Genomic DNA, 8,216 nt, shown 5'->3' on the forward strand with positions numbered 1-8,216 from the left:
TTAATCTCTTTCTTGCTTCTTTTCAATGGAATTGAATTGTTTATTCCAATTTGTTCTTAATACTTTTAATTGCTTGGCCACCAATTAAATTGATATTATTTGACTTGCGTATAAGATAGAGATATACCTATAGGCCATATATAGCTAGATTAGATCCTAAACTTAATGAGTATTTTAATTTCAATTCACATAGGGATATGGTGTTTTGATTAAAATAGATATTTTTATAAAACGAGTCTGGAGACCCTTATAAATAATTGAGGACTTTAAGTTAGCAATTCAACCTATTGAAATAAGTTTAGGAAGAGAGTTAAGATTTAGATGTAATGTGAGGGATATTATAACCCTAGGCTTTTTTTATTTGCTTTTTACCCAATTATCTTGTTGCTTTAATTTTTAATTAAATTAGTTTTAGTTAAGTAGTTTTTAGTTTAATTAGAATTTAGATTTTAATTATTTGAATAAAACTAAATTGTTCTAATTTTAGTACTTAGTAAAATTTTAGATCAATTCTCTGTGGGATCGATACTCTGTTTGCTTATATACTATCTATTCGATATGTTTGCTTACGTAGTAGAATTTAACTGACACTATCTTGTGCTTCAAATTCTTTGTGTTTTCACTCACATCTTTTGTGATCATTCTTTAACTCTACCAAACTCTTCCTCCATGTACTCACTAAGCAAAACCAACCTTCTAAAGGTATTATTTGCTTTGAGCTTGTAAGAGAAAAAACTTGTTTTTGAAACTAGAAAATATTTTTTGGTGAAAAAGTTTTTATTTTTATAATTAGATTTTCAAAGAAATTTTAATATACCAATTCAACCCCCTTGTTGGTATATTCCCCTTTGAGATGTCTGCACTAACAAAATCCATAGGTAAGCATGATTCTAATTTTGTGGAGATTTTTGCGATTAAAGGAGCTTTGCTTATCTTTACTAGTACTAGTATGTGTAATCATATAAGGCTATGGATTGAGAGTGACTCTCAAAATGCTGTAACGTGGTTTGATAGACTACAAGATGCACCATAGAGATTTAGAGAAGTTCTGCTTCAAATTGAACAATTAAAGAATCTAACAATCCAGTGCAAGGTTACACATATTTTTAGAGAAGCAAATGAAGAAGTGGACATGTTAGCGAAAGCTAGAATTAATAAAAGTAAGAGTTTGGTTCAGATGTTTAGTTAAAAGCTATGCTAATTGAAAGTGAAAGTGTAAGACTTGGTACATATGGCTATTGTGATTTAAGCGTTTGACCCAATCTTTTTTGAATGGTTGGATATGGATTAATTTCAGCTATCAGATAAAAATCTCCTACTTGGTGAAGGACTCTTTTTAAATTAGATTATTTAAGTTGTTATAGGACCCTAATAGTCTAATCAAAATTAGTGAGCAGGGAAGCTTCTTACTACAACATAGAGAAAGTTGTGGTTACTTGGTTTCAGATGTACCTAATGCATGGGATGTCTTTATTGTGTCCAAGAATGGCCAGAATATATCTGTATTTCCTGATGAATAGTTACGATTTTGCTTTGGATTTCCCCAAGTCCACGGTAACTGCTTTTGTGGGGTTTTAATTTATGCTATTCTTATTGATTTATTTCCTTTGTAACCAATGTCTAAGGCGAATTAGCACTGGAATTCAGCAATAAAATTATATAATTAAAAAACAAAGCTCTAATGTAATTGTATATCTATTTCTACTCTAAAATGTTATACCTTCACTTAGAGGTGAGCAAAAGTCCATTAAAATTAACTTAACCAATAAAAGTCAGCTAATTCAGTTTAGTTAAGTCGATTAAAACTATCAATTCAATTAAGTTAGCTAAGTCGGGTCAGTTAAAAAAAATTTAAATCGGTTAACTTAATTAACCGAATTTATATTTATTATTTTTAAGGTAAGTATTGCATGTATCTCACCCATATAACATCCTCCATACCCACCCACATGCAAATTAAGAAATTAAAAATAGTTCATAATCTCATCAGTATTTTCTTTTTTGTTGATTTCAAATTTGATTTATTTATTTTTATGAATATAAATATATAATCCATGCCAATATTCAACTTCCCAATGCAACAAAAAAAAATCAATTTATATTTTATAAATCTTTATTTAAACATTAATATCATTGATATAATCATATAAAACACTTATAGAAAATTAAATATAATGCGAAACTAACATTCATAAAATAATTTAAATCACTTTTTTTTATCAAAATTTATTTATTTACAATACATGTGACCATCATCTCACTCATTATCCAAAATCTGAAAGATTTTTTGTTAATCAATTGTTTTATTTGAACAAATAACTTACAAAAATTACAAAACACTTGGATAAATTTCTAAATGAGTAATTAACTACTTAAGAACTATTCATTCAAATCATGTTGTCTCTCCTTCTTTCAAACTAAGTTCTTTATAGTCTACATTAGGATAATTTTAGTCTTATGTTAAGAATTAGGATTTTAAATCAATACATCAAATAAGATTTATAAATAGATAATTTAATAGCTTTTATATTAATTTCTTTTAAAATTGTTAGCTTGAAAATGAATATAGTTTTGATTATGACCAAATGATTCAAATTTGCATTTGCTTTACTAGAGTGATACTTGACAAGTTCGTGAAATGATTAACTCTCATACATTTTGTCACAGCCCATGATCGACGCATGGGTCCAATGGGCATAGCCCACTAAGCCCAAGCAAGCTTTTTTATGCAAACCTGATCATCATTCCCAACCATCATTTCTAAAACCACATATTGAAATTTTGAACTAAAAAATTTCAGTAATATTCTATAATGACTCAAAACTCACAATTTTATTATGTCAAAATAATGTCACCTGTTTGCCAACTCATAGTGGTATTGGTAATCAAATATGCATAATTGACTTATAATATGGATCCTAGCAGATTACATTACATATACGTGTTCACAGGTAACAAACCCCTGATCGTCAGCGGAATGACCGTGGGTGTGGGTGAAGGTACAGCTACTAAGATGTCATAGTACCTACCAAGAAGGCGAGCATATGTGAACAACTCAATCTAGGTCCCAACTGCCTCCAAATCTGAAAACATGAAGTTTAAAAACGTGAGTATAAAACTCAATGAGTGAACATAAGAAGGGAACAAACAATCGATAGAAGGAATTTGGAAATCATGATGCATTTGTTTCAAAACCAATGCAATTGATTTAATTTCTTACTAAAAACCCCTCATTGCAAACTTTGATCAATAACCTCATAGTGTTGCAAAAACCCATGATCAATCCATGAAGTTAAATAGGTGAAAAATAGGTCAAAATCAAGCAAGGTAGCAAGCATGGTAGCAAGTTTCTTGCTACAGCGAGAAACAGTCTTTGTTTGCATATGTTTTAGTTTCTCTATCATATCTCCAACTACAGGAGTTCAATTGACCTAATTTTTGGACCATTAGAAAGATAAGAAGTAGGGCTACAACTTTTATGTTTATCACTTTTCCCAATTCGGAGAGGAAGGTGGTCAAAATCTTTGTCAAAATGAAAGTACTGCACTAGAACCTGAGAGTTTCTCACTGCAGCGAGAACCAGGTCAGTGTGATCCCCAAAACCCGAGAGTTTCTTGATACAGTGAAAATGAATCTTGCTGCAGCGAGAAACAAAGCATTTTAATTGAAATGGGTCTTGTTACATCAAAAGCCATTTTCTTGTTGAAATGAAAAGCAATTTGAGAGCAATTAACAATGCCAACTTGCAACACAATCACAAATATTTTCATAACTTTCTATAACACACACATATATATTCATATGCATTCATCATCATGTGTGCACTCCCTACTCGCACACTTCTACATCATCATGTGTTCACTCCCTACTCTCACACTCTAACATCATCATGTGTGCACTCCCTACTCGCGCACTTCAACATCCTCACACAACATTATTCATCAATGCACAATGTATATTCATATACATACATACCAACATAATATAGGAGCACACGGATTCATCTTTTTACACATTTCACATTTTCACAATATCAAAGCATTTTATCAAGGGCTTATTCCCAAGCACACATTTTTAAACAAAGGTTGGATAAAATCATTCAAATGTTTCATCCAAATACATTTACATCTCCCAAAGCAAATTTTGAAATGCAAGTTCACTCATCGGTCTTGTTGATTTTTTTTTCTTGACTCTAACCTCAACTAATACTCCAAATGGACATGTGAGGCTTTGTTGGAACCTATACACACACAACATCACAACCAACCCAAATTGGCATTAATATAATCCAAAAGCTTTTTCCTAATCAAGTTCCACTAGTTAATCCTAACTAGCTTCCAATTGCCATTAAATGGCTAGTTATTCACACTACTCTACTCACCCTAAGAGTGAATAAACAACCTCAATGATAAAACACTCACAAACCCCATTGTTAGCCATTATCAACAACTAAAGAAATTTAACCCTAACTTATATTCACCTTGATGGTTTTATAGTTGAATTCTCTTTCAAAATTCTTCAAGCTAACAAGGGAAATCACTTTCTCTCTCTCAACATGTCTAGCTAGTGAGAAAAAGATGGAAGTAAGATTTTTTAAGGGTTTTAAGGTGAGAGAGTGAAAGAGCACAAAAGGTTCTATGAAAAAGTGCTCAAAAGCATGAAATTAAAGCTAGAGAGAAAAAGTTATGGAATCTTTAAGGGAGGCTCCCATGGAGATGAAGAAACGTGAGAGGGGAAAGGAAGAAGAAATGGCTGGAAGCTGCTGGAAATTGCTGGAGCCTTCGATATTTATATCTAAAGTTTATCCATTTCTCACATAAATTACCAAAATACCCTTAACATGGTGACTTTGTCTTCCTCTCATCCTTTGCGCAACCTTTTACTCTTTTGACACTAGGGCAAGGTCCATAATAGTCTAGAAATACTTGAGTTCACGAAAACATAAAAATTTAGACCCGAGATGCAAAATGACCATTTTGCCCCTATCGTGGAAATTATCATTATTTTTATCTTCTTCATTTATTTACCATCATAAATATCATTTATTCATTCCTTAGGCCTATTTAGACCTTAATAGCTTAAAAAAAACCCACTCGTAAGAGCTCACCAAGAGAAATTACGAAATTACCCCTGATCAGTATTATCGCATCTACTTCTAGTTATGTGTCTATGGAGATCGAGATTTTATAGGTTCACTTCTGAATTACCCTTTTTAACTCGGTAATTAACCTTAATTGGCATCCGTAAACTTTATTAGCCACCGTATCAAAATACGGGGATACTACACATTTGTTCTAATAGGATTACAAGCTTGATTGTCTTAGTTGTGTGAATTCTTGAAGTTATTAAACTTTCACACAGTCACTTCATAAATGTCTACAAACTGGAATAACTTAGTTATATGAGTGTTAAACATACTTGAATGAGTTCTCCTCATGATCTCCCTAATAATTACTTTTAAGATATTTGAAATTGCAAATTAGGTTCACAAGTGGTGGAGCTTATATTAAGACATTCAAAGATGTTTGATCTTTAGCAAGGTTGTTTCAAGCCATGAAATTCATTCTCAACTCAACATTTGATCGTAAGGAAGATATGGCCAAAGTTACATGCTAAAATGTCAAGGAATCTTGAAAAAAAGAAGAAGCTCCAATTGATCTTAGAGCAAGGCAAGTTGATCCTACGGTAGAACGGGCAAGAATGGATGAAAAAACTTGAAAAACACACAACCATAGTTGACCTTATAAATTATATAGTCGACCTTATAGCAAGACTAATGAAAAATCGTGAAGAAATGAAGCCATAGTCGACCCTGACAAAGCTATAGTTGACCCCCTAACCTCTTATGTAAAAAAAAAAAGATTTCTAGAAGTGGATCAACTATAGAACTTCTATACTCAACTTTAGATGATTATTAGACAGAAAATTTAAAAGGAAAATGGCTAGTTTCTTGCTTTAATCACCTTCAACGACTCCAAGACTTCTTCAACTATAAAAAGGACCATTTGAAAGCAATTCAAGGTGAGGAGGAAGAAAGAAAAAGGGTCAAATTCTTGACGATCATGGTCTTTAGAAACAAAAAGGAAAGAAAACCAAGTAAAACCAAGCCTACCTAAGCTAAAACCTTCTGTATGCTTACACTCCAATCTTTATATCCTATCAAAATATCCATTGTTAGACATTCTTACTCCATTATACTAAACTAGCAAAACCCACCTTTTAAAGGCACTTTTGTTATTCTTTGTAAAGGTTCTAACTTTAGTGTAAAGGTTTTTTTTTTTTTTATAATTGGGAGAAAGGGAATTCGAATGAACTCTTTAGGCAAAGGGATTATGCACCAACCAATGAGCCAAATGTTCGAATAAAAAGTTAGTGTAATGGTTATCACTTGATCCAATTAAAAAGTAAGAATCCCTTTATGGATTGTGTAAGGGTTATCACTTGGTCTCGTTAAAAACCAAGAATCCTTTGACTAGATTGGAAATTCCTTAGTTAGCTAAGGGAGTGGATGTAGGCATTTGAGAAAGTTGAACCACTACAAAATCCTTGTGTCTTGATTTACTTCTATGCACTATGATTTATTTTTGAAAACCTTCACATATTGGTTTGGTTCTTTGCTAAACCCTTTGCAACTATCATCGCTTGCTTATCTCTTACTTAATTTTATGTGAAAAATGTTTTAAGCATCTCAAAATTGATCATTTGCTTGCATTTAATTTAGTAGTTTTACTAAAGATTTACGTATGCATCAAAAACCTCTTTGAAACCTTTTCCACTAGCTTTGAAAATAATTTACTAGTCAAGAGTCGACTACAAGTTTAATAGAGTCAACTATAAGATGTTCAAATTACTTTAAAACAAGTTCTTCACATGCATAATTGACTAGAAACTTTTTGTAATCAACTACAGTAGTATGTTCTAGTTTTTCAAGTTCAAAACATTTTTTTAAAGTCCAATTCACCCCCTTCTTGGACATTCTTGTCACTTATTTATTAAGCTAATGTTTCCAACAATTTATATCAGAGCATGTGTCTCAAATTTGTAGGTTTAAACACCTTGAGTAAAGATCCTTGTTAACTTGAAAAGGCAAAATGGGATGAAGAGTTAAATGTGCTAGAGCAAGGAGAAACAACTTAAAGATTAGATACTCTCTAGACCCACAAAATGAAAATAGGCAACTTCTTTTTCACTTTTTTCTTTGTTTTTTTTCTGTGCTTTTAAAGTTAAGAATTATGCTTTACAATTTCTTGAGATTGATTGGTTTAACTTGGTTTCTAAAAATTGTTTGCCTCTTTGATTGAAAATTTTGATTTCGTATTCTTACTTGAATATTGAATGCACAATTCTTCCTTGAGCTTTATTGACAAATCTTGACTATGCAAAATTGATTTAAATGTGATAAATGTTACAAATTGCATAATCTTGAAGAAAGTATGAACTTATGAGACTAAAACTATACTCTTACATTTGAACTTGAATATGTCATCTTTTTCTTTATTGATTTTGCTTGTGGAAAATTGTTTTGATAAAATTTCCTCATGTTTTGTGATATTGATTATATATTATTTCTTTAAGGAAAAATGATTTTTGAGCATTATTTTTAAGCATAAAAGATTTGATGTTGATGACATGTGAAATGGCTAATATGAGTAATAGATCGGTTTGCATAATTGCCTATTCTTGTAGTCTAAATCAGGAAAATTGAGTTTCAAGAGTTGACTTTTTAATTTCCCTTTGTCTATAATAATTTGACCATTTAAACAATCTTGATTTGCGTTTTAGAACTTGCTTGAGTAGTTCAAATTGGTTAAATTTGAGCTTAATAAGAATTGACTACTTGAATTGATACATTATATGAAAAATGTTTGCTATCCTTAAGCCTATGATGATTTATAAACAAGGTTGTTGGATGATGAAAATACTTTTGGACTTGTTCTTATTAGATGTGCATGTTTGCTTGCAAGCTTGAATAGTTGTAAGGGCATTTTTTATATATGATTGTGAAATATTTGGAAACAACCCTTGACATGCATAAATATGATTCATTATGCTTGCTACACATTCACAAATCAATAAGAACATAATTGAATAAAGTTGAGTGACATTGAGCTCATGATTTTACAGAAAGCATGTTAAACTCAAATCCTGCATGCTTCAAGTGCAAAGTTTTTGAAAAGAGAAATTAAATTTTTGTCAAATGATTTTCTTGCAAAATC

The sequence above is a fragment of the Theobroma cacao genome, chromosome 9, assembly GCF_053813885.1.
Source record: "Theobroma cacao isolate CCN51 chromosome 9, ASM5381388v1, whole genome shotgun sequence".
Classification (NCBI taxonomy): Eukaryota; Viridiplantae; Streptophyta; class Magnoliopsida; order Malvales; family Malvaceae; genus Theobroma; species Theobroma cacao.